The sequence below is a fragment of the Grammomys surdaster genome, unplaced genomic scaffold (assembly GCF_004785775.1).
Source record: "Grammomys surdaster isolate TR1022 unplaced genomic scaffold, NIH_TR_1.0 343, whole genome shotgun sequence".
Lineage (NCBI taxonomy): Eukaryota > Metazoa > Chordata > Mammalia > Rodentia > Muridae > Grammomys > Grammomys surdaster.
Window position 1 is genome coordinate 2,492,005 of NW_021604762.1, and position 13,987 is coordinate 2,505,991.

Sequence of the window (13,987 nt, forward strand, 5' to 3'; positions counted from 1 at the left end):
AATAAATAAATAAATAAATAAATAAATAAATAAATAAATAAATAAATCTGCAAGTGTGGGAAACTGTGATAGCCCTGAATATGATTTTGAAAAGCACTGAATCACATGCTTCTAATTGGTGACGTGCAGTATATGAATGCGTATCGTAATAAACTTGTTATGTAAAGCAAGAAATGCTGTTTGTTGGGGCTAGTTTTCTACCACTGTATTATTTCGCTACAACGAATAAAATTTCAGGTAAAAAATACATGTACTACTGAAACCTCAGTTTTTATGCTTTCTTTTTCTGGTTCTTGGTCTTAATTCTCTTCAAGATAGCTGTCATGTAGGGGAAATCGGATTATTCAAATAGGATTGCAATAGGAGAAAAATTCAATTTGTTTTGAGTCTTTTATCAACTAAAATCCTTTACTCGGATTGTATTGGTTTTCAACAAGAGACTTTTTTTTTCTATTCCAGGATCCCATGTTGGGCATATCTTGCTTAGATATTGTGCTTCCATACATTCCTTCTGGCTGTAATAATGTTTGTGTCTTTTAACTCCCAAGTTCAAAAACCAATTTTGAAGCCAACCAGTTTTTATACGAGGAAAGTCGAAGGGTTCTGAGCAGGCGCAAAGGGCAGCCTCGAAACAAGTAAGCCCGTGCAAACAAGACGGAGCTTATGTTCCACACGGACTGGGAAGAAGAGAGTAGGGGGAACCAGGCCATCTGCTTTAGCCCCGACTCCAGGAAAGCCAGTGAAGGTACTTCTGAATCTGAGAGAGCGTGGAAGCAGTGAACAGCTCTGTCAAGGGTCGGCTAACTGGACGAAGCAAGATTAGAGTGCAGGGTCTTCAGGAATTTCTAAGAAAAGAAAAAAATTGGTTCATCTGTGATCCAGAGTCTTCTTTACTGATAGAGACCGAGGCTAGGAGACTATGCCAGGACTGGTCTGTCTTACTGGACCACACACAGCCTGTTGAACATTCGGAACAACTGTGTGGAGCGTGTCATTGTCCCATGAGAGACTTTCCTCCCTGCTGCCTGCTTGTCACCTCTCGATGAGATAAATGACATTTCTCCAACCCCTGAGACCTTGCTGAGCCTGTCCCAGATGCCCCAATTACCCAGCACTATTACTCATTTCACAGGAATAGGCCCTAGGAAAAGAGAAGGAATCCAGTGAATACTGGCTGCACATAGCCTGTGAGCAGAACCCAGCTCTGCCCAGCCCCAAAGCCCCATAGCTGTACACAGATCCACTGAGCACATCTAAATACTCTTTGTGGGGATCCTGAGCTCAGCTCCTGCTCTGTCCAATTCTTGCATCAGTTGCTGCTCTGTTCCTTGGCACCACATGGGAAGCATGAAGAACCATTCAGCTCATTTTTTTGAATCATTTGATGTTTTCCAGACTCCCTCAGCCTAGGGGTAGCCAAGAGGGGGGAGACACAGGAATGTGACCCCTACATGATTTGTCACCTCTGTCTTTGCTTTGTCAGGAAAGTTTCCAGCCCTAAGAGCAGAAGAATTGAAGGCAGAGGGGTAGAGGGTGGGGTTCAAGGAAGGGCAGATTCTAATGTCACCAGTGTGGGGAACAAACGCATACTGATGACTCCTCAGTGAGCCCCTTGCTTAGAAGAATGTCCGTCTCCTCCAAAAGCCTTTGGAAAGAAGGAAGGGGCCCTGAGATTAAGATCAGGGGATGGTGAACTCGGCAGTCAGGCTTCAGGGATTGAGCCACTCTATGCTGGCATATATGCCCAAGTCAGGCCTGGGCTCATGCAGCTGAGCCAAGCTTTGCATTTTAAAAGTATGATGAAGTATTGTTATGATTGTGGCCGGAGGAAGAGAAAGATGAGCAGAATAAGAGCCCGCTTTATGTGTTCTTTCTTCATTCGGCCAAACATCCCTTGGTGTTGGAGAGGGAGTAGAAGCAAATACTGCAGCGGTGAGAAGAGGGGACAGAGTGCCTGAAAGAAGATCCTTGTGCAGAAGGCCAGGTGTGTCTGAGTGTGTGTGTGTGTGGGGGGGGAATCTTCTGTATGCCTGGCAGACATGGTAGAGACTATGGGACACCTGCATTCCAGGCATGGGCGTTCCTTAACAGACAAGTCCTGACATAGAGATGGAGTCTGTGTTGCGGGTTGGCTCACAGTTGGCTGAAGTGTTGGACTGAGTTTTGACAAAGAGGAGGTCTTCCAGCTGGCAGATGCTCTCAGTTCATTTCCACTGGCAGCTCTTGCCTGTCAAGCCTGGTGCCCCCAGCTCCAGAGCTCATCCACAACGGGACGATATGTAGACATCTGCCCTTTGAGCTTCCCCAGGACCTGCCCATTTCCCTCAGGGAAACCATCCTCCTTCGTTCCACCGCTACACCTCTACTTCTGAGCTGCAGAAACATCTACCTGTCCCAATTCTACAACATTATTTTGCTGTTCTGTTTTAAGAATTCTCAGGAAACAAGAGCTTGTTTTCAGTTGAATTTGGAACTGGGAGAAAGTGAACAGAAACTACTGGAAGCTAGGACCTGGAAACATCTTCCTGGAAAGACCATCAAGTAGGAACCTAAAGATAGTCACCAGGACTTAACAGTTCCTGGAGAAAGAGCCACCTTTGGTGTCAAAGCTTGGAGATTTATGAGCCAGCAGATCTTCTTGGAGCTGTGAGCTAGACGTCTGTACTTCAGAGCAAGGAGGAGCAGACAATAGGCACAAGACAAGGCTGTGCTGTTGACTTCAGTTTCTGTTAAATTGTTTCGGTTTACAATGAAATAAAAGTGTTCAACCTAAGTTCCTCCAGTTGCTTCTCTGAGTCCAATGTTTGTTGATTGTAAGCAGACTATCTATCCCCCATGTACCAGGCTGAGGCACTTCAGCTCGGTTTAGCTGCAGATGCCTGCTTCCTCTTTCCACACCATCCGAGAACATCTCTAAATCATTTCCTTGGGTCTCTCTCCATAGCCTCAGCTCCTCAAGTTGCATTCTCAGAAGAATGGGCTTTATCTGTGTTTGAACTTCCCTCAGCTGATCTTTCCTGTTAGTGTCTGAACTGACTATGCACATATGGTTACCCCTGAAGTGACTATGCAGCCAGGTCCATTCTTTACCATTGGAATAGAATGTGAAGTTTTTCTCACTGAGCTTCACCCCTAAACACTCCTTTTGATGGCACAGTGACTCAGACACACACCTGAGAGACTCTCTTTTGTGTTCATATCTATAGAACCATCATATAACACCAAAGCTGGTGGGTAACTGTCCCAGAGAGATGAATTTTAGCCCATTTAGATTGTTTTTATGCATTTGAAAGTTGCCCTTAACTTTAGGAAGAACATTGTCTTAGAATACTTAGTTAGGGTTTCTACTGCTGTGAAGAGACACCATAACCACAACAGCTCTGATAAAGGAAATTATTTAACTAGGGCTGGCTAACAAGTTCAGAGGTTTGGTCCATTACCATCATGGTGGGAAGCATGGCAGTGTGCAGGCAGATATGGTGCTGAAGAAGGAGCCAAGAGTTTTACATCTTGACTCACAGGCAGCAGGAAGAAAGAATGACACTAGGTCTGGATCGAGCATCTGAAACCTCAAAGCCCACTCCCGGTGGCACACTTCCCCCAATAAGGCCACACTTACTCTAACAAGGCCACACCTCCTAATAGTGCCACTCCCCATGGGCCAAACCTCAAAACACATGAGTCTATAGGGGCTCTTTCTATCCATACCACCACAAACATCTTTAGCCCCCCTCTAATAAGTGGGCACCGCTCCAACAAGTGTAACTCTGCAGGTCAGCATACGTCTATGAATAGATCCTAAGAATGACAGCTGGGAGGAGTCTGAGCAGCTGGAGTAAGTTTGGGGTGTACTTTATGGAGAACACCCATTGCCCAGGTCTGGAGCAAACTCTTAAACCTCAGAAGCCTGGGAACAAAAATCTTTGTCGACTGGCTAAACTCAGTTTTGAGGAGTTGAGATAGTTCCTCACTGGGGATGAAGGAAGACTGCCTACTACACCCAATCAGGAGGCTGCCATCTTTACAAGGCTGGTAGAAAATGGGAACCCATATTTAATAATGACAAATCTATCAAGAGCAAATGGATGTAGTTCACATCCTGTGGGCAATAAACTTCTACAGGTGAAATGTTATGAGGTTTCAGGGGAACTTTATGAGCTTTGAGCAAGCCCCAGTGTAAACTGAAGCCAGCCATGGAAAAACAATGTAATGTGGACTGTGTAAAACAGCCTCTGAAGGTTCCTGCCACCACTACCAAAGCAAAGAAACCACTGAACCAGGGGAGGGACATGCAAGGCTTTCTACATCACTGGTGATTTCTGGGACAGAAGACACATCAGCCACATTTTTCTCTTCCTGAGAATTAATGGAGATAGGGAATACATTTTACAGCTATGTCATTCCATAAGCTTTCATTCTTCAGGAGACTTTTCAATATCATAGTTAGGATGTGGGCTCTGTGTGAGAAGTGTTCCAAGGTCACATAACCAATAAACAACAAACTCGAACTATGTTTCTCTGTTCCTGGAGCCCAAGTCCTTTCAACTACATTTATGATTGCCAGCCTTAGGAATTTCATCACCCAGCACTGTTTCAAAACACTCAAGAGGGCTCCAAGTGAGCTGCCAACATTTTATTGAGAGGATAATATTAAATTTTAGGAGTTGTGTTAGGATAGGATATGACAGTGTGGTATCAAAAAAAAGAGGGGGGAATCATCTGAACTTTATGAAGTAACCCCATTCCTTGAGATGTATGCCCTTGGTGTGTGCCTGTAAAAATACCACCATCACAGCTACTAGACTGGCTCGTGACTGGCCTTTCTGATCTGCTCACCCTCTTTCTTCCCTGTAACAGCAGAAGAATAGCAGGATGCTCTATACACAGCAGGTGTTTAGGACTTGCTGTTGACTAAGCAACATGGGTTGCTCTTTTGTTAGGTCCTCTGAAAAGATTTCACAGGCACAGCTTTTTACCTGTGTCACAGAACAAGATGACTTGCCTCCTCGTGTTGAGTCTTGTGTTTGTGGCTTAGCAAAATCTGGACTTGGCCAACACCTCTTCCTCATCTCTCCCTCTTGGACAGCAAGAGCTCATGTCCCAGCCAACAAGCCTATGGGGACAGCTCCATTTTTTTTTTTTTATTATTGAGATTGCACCAGTGCCCCTTGGCCTAGACACTTCCTTTCAGTGGTTCTTTAAGAGTGCAGATAAGAGAGGTGAGTAGGCACCTTGCTCTGGAGTGTGACAGTCACTCACTTTGTCCTGTTCTTCCACTTTGAGAGATTCTCTGTTCTTGAATCTTGGATTTTTCCATACACAACATGAAAACTATTGGACTAAAACCTTTAGAAGTTTACTGTAGCCTTGGCAGCCTACACTCTTTCTTCTGTCTGGTGATTCCAGATCCTCCCACATCAGGGCTTCTTTTGTTTGAGGAAAGACTGGGATTTGGGGACAGATTCAATGGCAAGCTGCTTCTTGAGGAAGATGCCGTAATGTGATCCCATGGCTGTTTAGTGATTCTATGTGAGCACAAGAGCATTTCAGGGTGGAATGTCAAAGTTTAGCAGACATCTTGGACCAACTCTCCTTTTTCCATGAGACCAAATCATTATCCTCAAAAGCATCACTAATTATGTGCACCCACCAGATGCTGGATGGCCTTGGCGGGAAAGCAGAGGACCCACACTGGGGGTCACCCACCTCACTGGGGGTTTTCATTAGCTCAGCTTCCATTGGAGTGCCTGGCTAGAAGCCAGGCTGTGCCCTGGAATAAATGACTTGTCAAGTCATCAGCTATAGCCCTGGGAGGTGCTCCGAGCTCCACTTAGCCTTTCATTTATCTTTATAGCAGTGAAACCAGCTTGTCTAGAAGCCTACCTCGCTGGGGAGAAGGTTAACTTACAAGGCCCAAGTTTAAAAAGAAATGAAAAAGATCTCCGTGCCCTCTAATTTTAGAAGAGTTGCTCTCTGGCAGCCATCATAACAGGGCTGTTCAGATGTCATCTAGAGACAGGGAAGCGAAGGAGAGACACAGAGGCTGCTTGCCTGCAGAAGTGACTTTGGTTGCTCTTTCACATACAGATCAAAACCTTGCTGAGCAGTTAACCCTCAGCAAGGAACTGACATATTTAGCAAACGGGAGACTTTTGCAAATGGAGAGGACTTGGCAGAAGCCACTGCTACTTAACTGTGCACGGCATTGGTCGATGCTAGAAGCTTCCGTCATCGTATAAATATCCTGAGATGGATTTTGGCTCCACTCTGGAGATATCCAGGATAATTCCCTGGGACTTATTGCCATCTTAGATTGCAGTGGGCAAAGGTTTCCCGGACTCTTCGGGGGCTTTCTCAGTAGAGAAACCTCAGTAGACATGGTAGAGGGGGATATCTCCACCTGATCTTTTGCCTTGGATATGCCTCTCCCAGTTAGTTATCCCTGCTGATAGGTAGATGGGCTCTAGTAAATACAAAGAATGTAAGTCTTGGAGAATGTCAAGATCACAACGACAGAGATAGAGTTATATCTGCAAACAAGAACTATCAGGAAAGACAAAGCAATATAAGTTGATTCAAGCTAGGCCTTCGGGGGTTAGTGGCCACGAGCAGCCAAGGGTACCAGTGTCCTCAGAGAAGCTGATTTGGGAACAGGGATTCTTCAAAATATGGGCATACCTCTTGGCTTTTCTTTTCTCACCTCTGTCACAAAACACCTGAGACTGGGCCGTTTATAAGGGAATGTAATTCCTTATACTTCTAGATGCCAAAACAGCCAACATTTAGATGCTGGCTTCTGGTGAGGGCCCTCTTGCTGTCTCATAACATGGAAGAGGACATGCCACCATGAGAAAGAAAGAATGTGCCAATTCAGCTTGCTTGTCCTCTTACAAAGGCACCAAAGCCATCATGGAGACTTTGTCTTCATGATCTCATGTAACCCCGATCAGAGGTCCTGCCTCCAAATACCATTGACCTATAATGTAGGAGACTGTGCTGCAAACACATGAACTTTTAGGACATACATCAAACCCCCTGAACTCTAAGGGAATGGCTGTGAGAAAGAAAGCAAGGATGAACACTGCCCAGCAGAGAACTCAAACAGAACCCTCTGTACTTGCTTAGTAGTCAGAGGTATCAAGAATAGAAAAGCCAGGGCTGGAAAGATGGTTCAGTAGTTAAGGGCTGATCTTCTAGAGGTCTGGGGTTCAATTCCCAGCACCCATACGGCAGTTCACAGCTGTCCGTGACTTCATTTCCAGGGGATCTGATACCTTCACATCAATGCACATAAAATAAATTATTTTTAAAAATGTTCAACTCTTTAAAAGATGTGGAAAAGCAATGTCTTGAGAGAGGACAGGAGGAAGGACAGGACAGAGAGAGAAGATAAGGAATATTGAGTGGAATACACAGAAGACCTCGCCACCAAGAGAAGTCCAGGCCTTCTGAGAAAGAGCTCCCCTAGCTGGCTGGCTTGCTCTAAGGAGTCACAGAGCAAAGAGAAAAAACTGAAAGCACAGAAAGTAGCCTACTTTCAGGATCTACTTGATTCTTCCCCACACTGATCTGGTGAGCCACAAGGGGCTCCCTCCCTGCTCCTGTCGGCTGAACCAACCAATTTTGAGTACAGAAGTAATCTGTGTCTATGAGCTAGTGCCCACCTCTGCTTTCTTGTTAGCTTTGTGAAGGCACCTGAATTCAAAACAAGAGTTGATGCTGAAACTTCCCTAAAGCCAACATCTCCTTTTCAGGCCTGACTTGCCTCCCAGGGTCTTAGGCAGTCCAGGCTGGCCTCAAACTCTCTGTTCATTTGAGGATGAATTTAAGTTCAAAAACTTCTGATTCTTCTCCCTCAACTTTTTAAATACTAAGATCACAGGTGTAGGCCACCATTCCTGGATTAGGTGTTGCTGGGGGCCAAATCCAGCACACCCTTAGCCTCCTCCAGGGATGTTCAAGATGCTTCTTTCCTTCCTCCTTGTCTAAAGGGATCCTTAATTTCACTAGATAGGGCTATGGAATAGACCTCAAAAAGAGGCTTTGAAAATTGAAAGCCTGGCCTGCCCAGGGCCCTCACCGGATGTTGAATGAGCACGGGAGGAAACAAAAGTGCTTGTGTTAACAGAATGTCATTTCCCAACATGAGTCAGGCTCGGCGCTGAGGCAGGGAAAGGAGAGCAAATGCCTTCCCATTCATCACTGCGGACACGGTTATTTTTAGAGCCAACACCAGCTCAGCGCTGGGCTCCAAGGACCCTGCCGTGGAAGGAAACAGGGCTCAGTTGATGATAGAGTTGGTCAGGGGTAGAAAACATGTATGCATGCTTGCATTTGTGTATGCATGTAGAAAGGGGGGAAGGCAAGTCTTCCCTTCTAAACTGCAGTCCCTGAACATAATCCCTTCTGTGGTTGTGGGGAAAGAGATGGAGCATGTAGGTGATCATTTAGAGCAATGGACCTCAACCTATAGGATGCAACCCCTTTGGGGGTTAAACGACCCTTTCACAGGGCTCACATATCAGATGTCCTGCATATCAGATGTTTATATTACAATTCATAACAGTCGAAAATTACAGTGATGAGGTAGCAACAAAAATAATTTTATGGCTGAGGGTGGGGTCACCCCTGTATGAGGAGCTGTATTAAAGGCTCACAGCAATAGAACGGTGGAAAATGGCTGCTCTAAAGCTCTTGACATTGGTAGTAGGGAAGTTTTTCCTTTCCTAGAGGAGGAGCAGCAGCTCTGAGTGAAGCTGGGAGTGCCAACCAGGTTTCCAAAGTGGCCCTGAGTCGTGAGACTGAGTGGTAAGAATAGCCAGCGGCTCAATCACTCTCAGGGGCTGGGGCCAGCCACAACCACTAGGGTGCACCTAGCAGACCCATACTCCAAAACATAAGTCTTGCCTGGAATTAGAAGAGTCCCCATTTGCAAGTGTCTGGTCCTCTTTTCTGTGAGCTATAGGAAAAGGATATCCTGAGGTTGAACTTGGCTCTGACAGGAGGTTGGACTAAGAGTGTGGTCCCATTCTTTCCAGGTTTCATTTGAAACATCCTTCAGTCCTGCCTCTGCCTATGCTAACTCAGCCTTGTTGAAGATACATACCTAGTCAGCCTGACACAAATGCAAAAACCAGCACAGCTTGTGAGGAGGCTGATTCTTCTAGGAAGCCACAAGGCTTCCTAGACGTCCGTCAAGGTCTATGGGAATGCAGTTTATACTACACAAGTAGTATTAACTTTTAAGGGCCTCAGAGTTGATTCACTTTCCATTAATAGCTCAACTGCCTCTGAGGTTCTGGCCAATTTTAAGGCTTCTTACGGGCAAGGAAGGTTGAGATGACTTCCTGCATGGCCGTTGGATGGATTCCTAAAATCCAAAGCAAGTGCATAGAGCATTCCACAGCACAGGGTCATGACTGCTACCTCCTCCCAGGGAAGCAAGGAGGACTCCTGTGGAAAAGACAGCCATGAGCTCAGTTACAAATGAAAGTCTCTGCTGCCGCTGCTCCTGCTGCTGCTGCCCTGATAGCTCCCAAGAGATGGAGGGTTCAACTATTTTGAGCCCCCAGATAAGAGATGAACAAAGGAGTGGGGTGTTGGTGGATGGTTTTGTGCACTGTGTAAAGGTTGTCTTTATATTATTCAAATGCTGATTTCTCTACTGGCAGAAAGTTAGCACAAGGCAGACTTTGGTATTGTAATTTTTATGAAGTGTCACCTGTCTCAGCGGTTAGGAAACATTCTTCTCCACACCTCCTGATTGGTTAATAAAGAGCTGAATCAGCCAATTAGCTGGGCAAAAGAGAATAGACTGAATTAACCAATAACTGGGCAGGACTTCCAGTCCCAGTTAGGGGTCCCAAAGGAGACAAGAGAGTAGGGAAGGACCACAAGGACAAGAAGATGTACAGAGACCATGAGGAGTCACCATAAGCAGGTCTCCAAGGGAGTCGCCATGAGGACACACATGAACCAGAATGAACTAGGGCAAAACTCAGATTGAAGATAAAGGACCACATGGCTGGGAAAATCAGCAGCCTTAGAGAGTTAGAATAGCTCAGAACTTGCCCAGGTTAGGCTTGCCAGTTTGTTAATAAAAACACCAGGTCTCTGTGTCTTTTGGGAGGAGCAAAAATGGGCTAGAGAGGGTGTGGAAACACCTAACCGTTGTTTGAGAACAACGGGGGCACAGAATCTCCTGCCCAAGAATTACTTTTATAGTGGACCTCTTCTTCATTCATTTTTGACCTTATCTTTTCTTTTATAGGTATCACAGTCAAGGATTCTGAGTCAGCACTGAGACAGGGCAATGCACTCAGCTATCCTGAGAAGCATCAAGATCACCTGTACAAAAGGCAGACACGCTGTAGAGGAAGTAAAACCATCTGAGAAGTCAAGTGGTTCAACCCCAGCTCTGAGTCTGGGTGATGACCTTGAATAAATCACCCACCTGTATACAGCAGAAAAGGAGCCGCTGGGACTACATGCTCTCGAAGTTCCACTTCCAAGCAGCACAGAACAAGGAGAAGGAGAAGGTAAAACATCTAACAAGAATGCCACCTAGGAAAGCTATCTCTTAGGCTGAGTGTGGGAGTCAGCGAAAAGTTTGTTAATAGCCAACAGATATCCGTCTCTCAAATGCCAAGCACTGAAAACTAGTCTTCACACGGACTCTGCATGGCAGGTGTCATTTTCCTATTGCACAGATGTGTATGTGAATATTGAGGTTCAAAGATATCAAGGCCACTCTGTGGCAAAGGTAGACTTAAGCTTCTATCTTCCCGAGGTGGAAGCTCATGTGCCTTTTGTCACACAGTATCCTCCCAGTGGACCAACAAGAGTAATGAAAGTCTGCTTTCCTTACATCAAGTATCCTTTTTAAAGTCTGTTGCCCCCCCCCCCCCGCCCATGTGCTTCATTTTTTTCCTTTTATGTATCACTATGAAAGAGCTACAATTCTACATCCTTTGAGTTGTACCAGGGGAAATGAAGAACAGTGTGGGCAAGTGCCTGGCCCCATGTGCCACCATTTCCTCTTGTACAAGTCACCACCAGATGACACCAGCGGCAAGACAGTTTCTATGTGCGCTGGTGCTTCCAGAAGAGGGGGTGACTCAGATGCCAGCCTGCTTCCTACCATGCATCTAAAACCAGCCAGCTCCCCGCTCCTCTTTCCTTTGCGTTGCTTTGGGCTAGAAGACCCTGGAAGGGTGAGTCAGATTGTTTGTCTATGTCTTCGCTGAAGCTTGGGGGTACAGCAAGTGCTAGAGCCAATGCAGGCTCACTCTCTGCTAAAATGCCTTTGCCCCTTTTCTCTCTGGCTTGCCCTGCCCTGTTATATGAAGGCTGTTGACTACCTCCATGTTACCACTGTTCTGGTTCTTGTCTCCTCCCTCTAGTGTCCCTCCCTCTCATCTCTTTGTCTATCTCCCTCTAATCTTTGTAGCTTTCTTCTCCTTCTTTTTCCTCTTTGATGATCAGGTCTAAAACTGGTGAGACACGGAGCATTGTACAAACAGTCAGTGCAAGTTCTTTCCCCATGCACTACAACGGTCTCTGTGACAGCATGCTAGTGTCAGGCATGAGAGCTGGGAAACAAGGCTTTTCACTTGATCCCTAATGCTGTCTGATGCTGAAAAGCCGAGTCATTAGGAAATGACCCCCACACTGCAGGTTCTAGACACAGCCACCAACGAGAGTTCTCCGAGGACCTTGGTCCTAGTGGGTGATTGTGAGTTCATACTTTTTTTTTTCTACTCCCCTCACAGCTATGTGATGTAACTAGGAGGTCATTTGTTCGTAGGGACAAGGAAGACATCTCAGAGCCACAAGGCACTGCCAGCATTCTGGAATAATCTGAAGCTCTCCTTTTGCTTCCATTGACAAATGGTCTACTTCCGTGTACAACAAGGTCTACTTTGGAGGAAGCTTGCAAACAAGCTCCACAACGCCTCAAAGGCTCAGATCAGTTTCCTGTAGGCCTGAGAAAGTCCAAGTGAAAAAGCAAGGCTGGCACGTTCTCCTGCATGCTCAAAATGACTGAGCTCTTTCTCTTTAGGTAGGCAGGGGAATGGCAATTGAAATGAGATGCTGGGGCCGGGGGTGGTGGTGCACGCCTTTAATCCCAGCACTTGGGAGGCAGAGGCAGGAGGATTTCTGAGTTTGAGGCCAGCCTGGTCTACAGTGTGAGTTCCAGGACAGCCAGGGCTACACAGAGAAACCCTGTCTTGAAAAACAAAAAAAAAAAAAAGAAAGAAAAAGAAGTGAGATGCGGGAATAAATATAGGTGGTATCGAGCTATGTTCATTTCTGGCCTAACGCCTACCTACAAAATCCTATACACTGTTTTCTTTTTTTGTGTCTTGGTTTCCATGTTTATAAAATAGGCTTGTAACAAGAAGAAACCAATACATAATTGGAGAAAGAAAACTCTATGTAAATAATATTTGAGGTCTTCCTGCTGTTCGCTGGATAGCAGTTCACTTGAAAGGTTCAAGATCCTTTTGATCTCAGACGAGAGGGACCAGCTGCTGAGAGAGGAGACTGATTTAATTCAGAGTTAACCTTCCAGAAGATCTCTGTAGATAATTTGTGATGCTTCTTTGTAGTCTAGGACAAAGGTGGAGAAGGATTTGCGGAACTGGTAACAACCATATGGCCTAAGTCTGATGGAGCTGCTGTCTTTCCTGCTTCAAGTCTGATGGAGCTGCTGTCTTTCCTGCTTCGTTTGTCTCCCAAATGATGCTGTTGTTCTATAGGGTGAAGGGGCTGTATGCTTCTGACTCCACCACGGCCTTTTATTCTGAGTGTTTAAGGCAAAAGAAGGAAAAATCGCTTACTCTGATGCTAAGCAAAATTCAGAGTGGAAAGTATCTATCACGTGTCTGACTCTCCTCTTCAAGGGACATTAAGATAACGTTGTCCCGTAGGGTTGGTGCAGGGAGGGATGGGTGGAGGATGGGGGCTCCAAACGAACATACCGGACTACATGCAACTGTCTCCTCAGTCCTCCCTCACGTCTCCACAGCCAGATTGGAGCAGCCTGTGGAAAAAATTCCTGTCTATTTTCAGAAACAGATAAAAGCATCCAGATTATGCAGAGCAAATCTCAGCCTGAAAGCAGCTGGAAAAATCTGGTTCTTGCCACTGTCAGTGACCCTGTGACCTTTCCAAGTAATGACATCCAAGCTCATTCTCTCCCTCCTCTCTTCTTCCCAGCACTGACCGAGCCGACCCATCTACTGCACATCTGGTCCTTGTCGGGACTGTCAGGCCATTATCCCTCAGACACCGAGCGATAGGCAGTGGAATGGGAGTCGAGCTTGCTCGGATTTTAAAAACAAATTATCAGCTGGTTCAAGGACAGGTCAGTGTTAACTCATGTCTCATTTGGTCCAGAGTGTAGGGGAGCATATTTACTATGTTGTGTGTCTTCTACCCTCCACCCATTGTTACTGGGTAGGACATCAGTCTTAGGTAGGCATATGCTTAGATCCACTTTTGGATAAATAGACTAGAATTGCCTGAGACAGATGTTTGATCTCCTGTAAGCACATGGGGCTTGAGACACTGACTGGATCATCACACCGGAGTTCTGATTCAAAAGAGGAATTATCTCTGCTTTTAGAGAAAGTCTGCCGAGGACCAGCCCCATCATCCAGGATGCTAGTGTTTGCAATGTCACGTTCTCCATACACAATGGTAAACCCAATAAAACAGGATTATACTCAATACATGTGGGAGCAAATGTCAGCAAGCACACCCTTGGAGGTCTATAGCTAGCTGCTCATCTGGGAGGCATTAGGAGCTCCGTGGCTCCAGATTTGAGAATCTGCCTTTCTTTCTGTGGGACACTCTGCTGAACAATTTATTAGGCACCAAAACCCTCCCCAAGTCTTCCCCTACTCTCCACCTTCAGGCAGTGGGTTTGACATCCAAATAGGAGCCAAATACATCTAATTTCCAAAGGAGCCAGATGCAACAG

General features: G+C 45.8%; 1 protein-coding gene across 2 annotated transcripts in view; it reads left to right on the forward strand.

Moving 5' to 3' along the window:
* Positions 1-11,117: 11,117 nt before the first annotated feature.
* Lclat1 (lysocardiolipin acyltransferase 1) overlaps positions 11,118-13,987 on the forward strand; it is a 146,907-nt gene continuing 144,037 nt past the window's right edge. Inside the window, exon 1 of one of the 2 annotated variants that reach the window (XM_028779004.1) lies at positions 11,118-11,213. The gene's annotated coding sequence lies outside the window, so the exon portion shown is untranslated. The remainder of the gene's footprint in view (positions 11,214-13,987) is intronic. The other variant, XM_028779009.1, reaches the window with a different exon arrangement.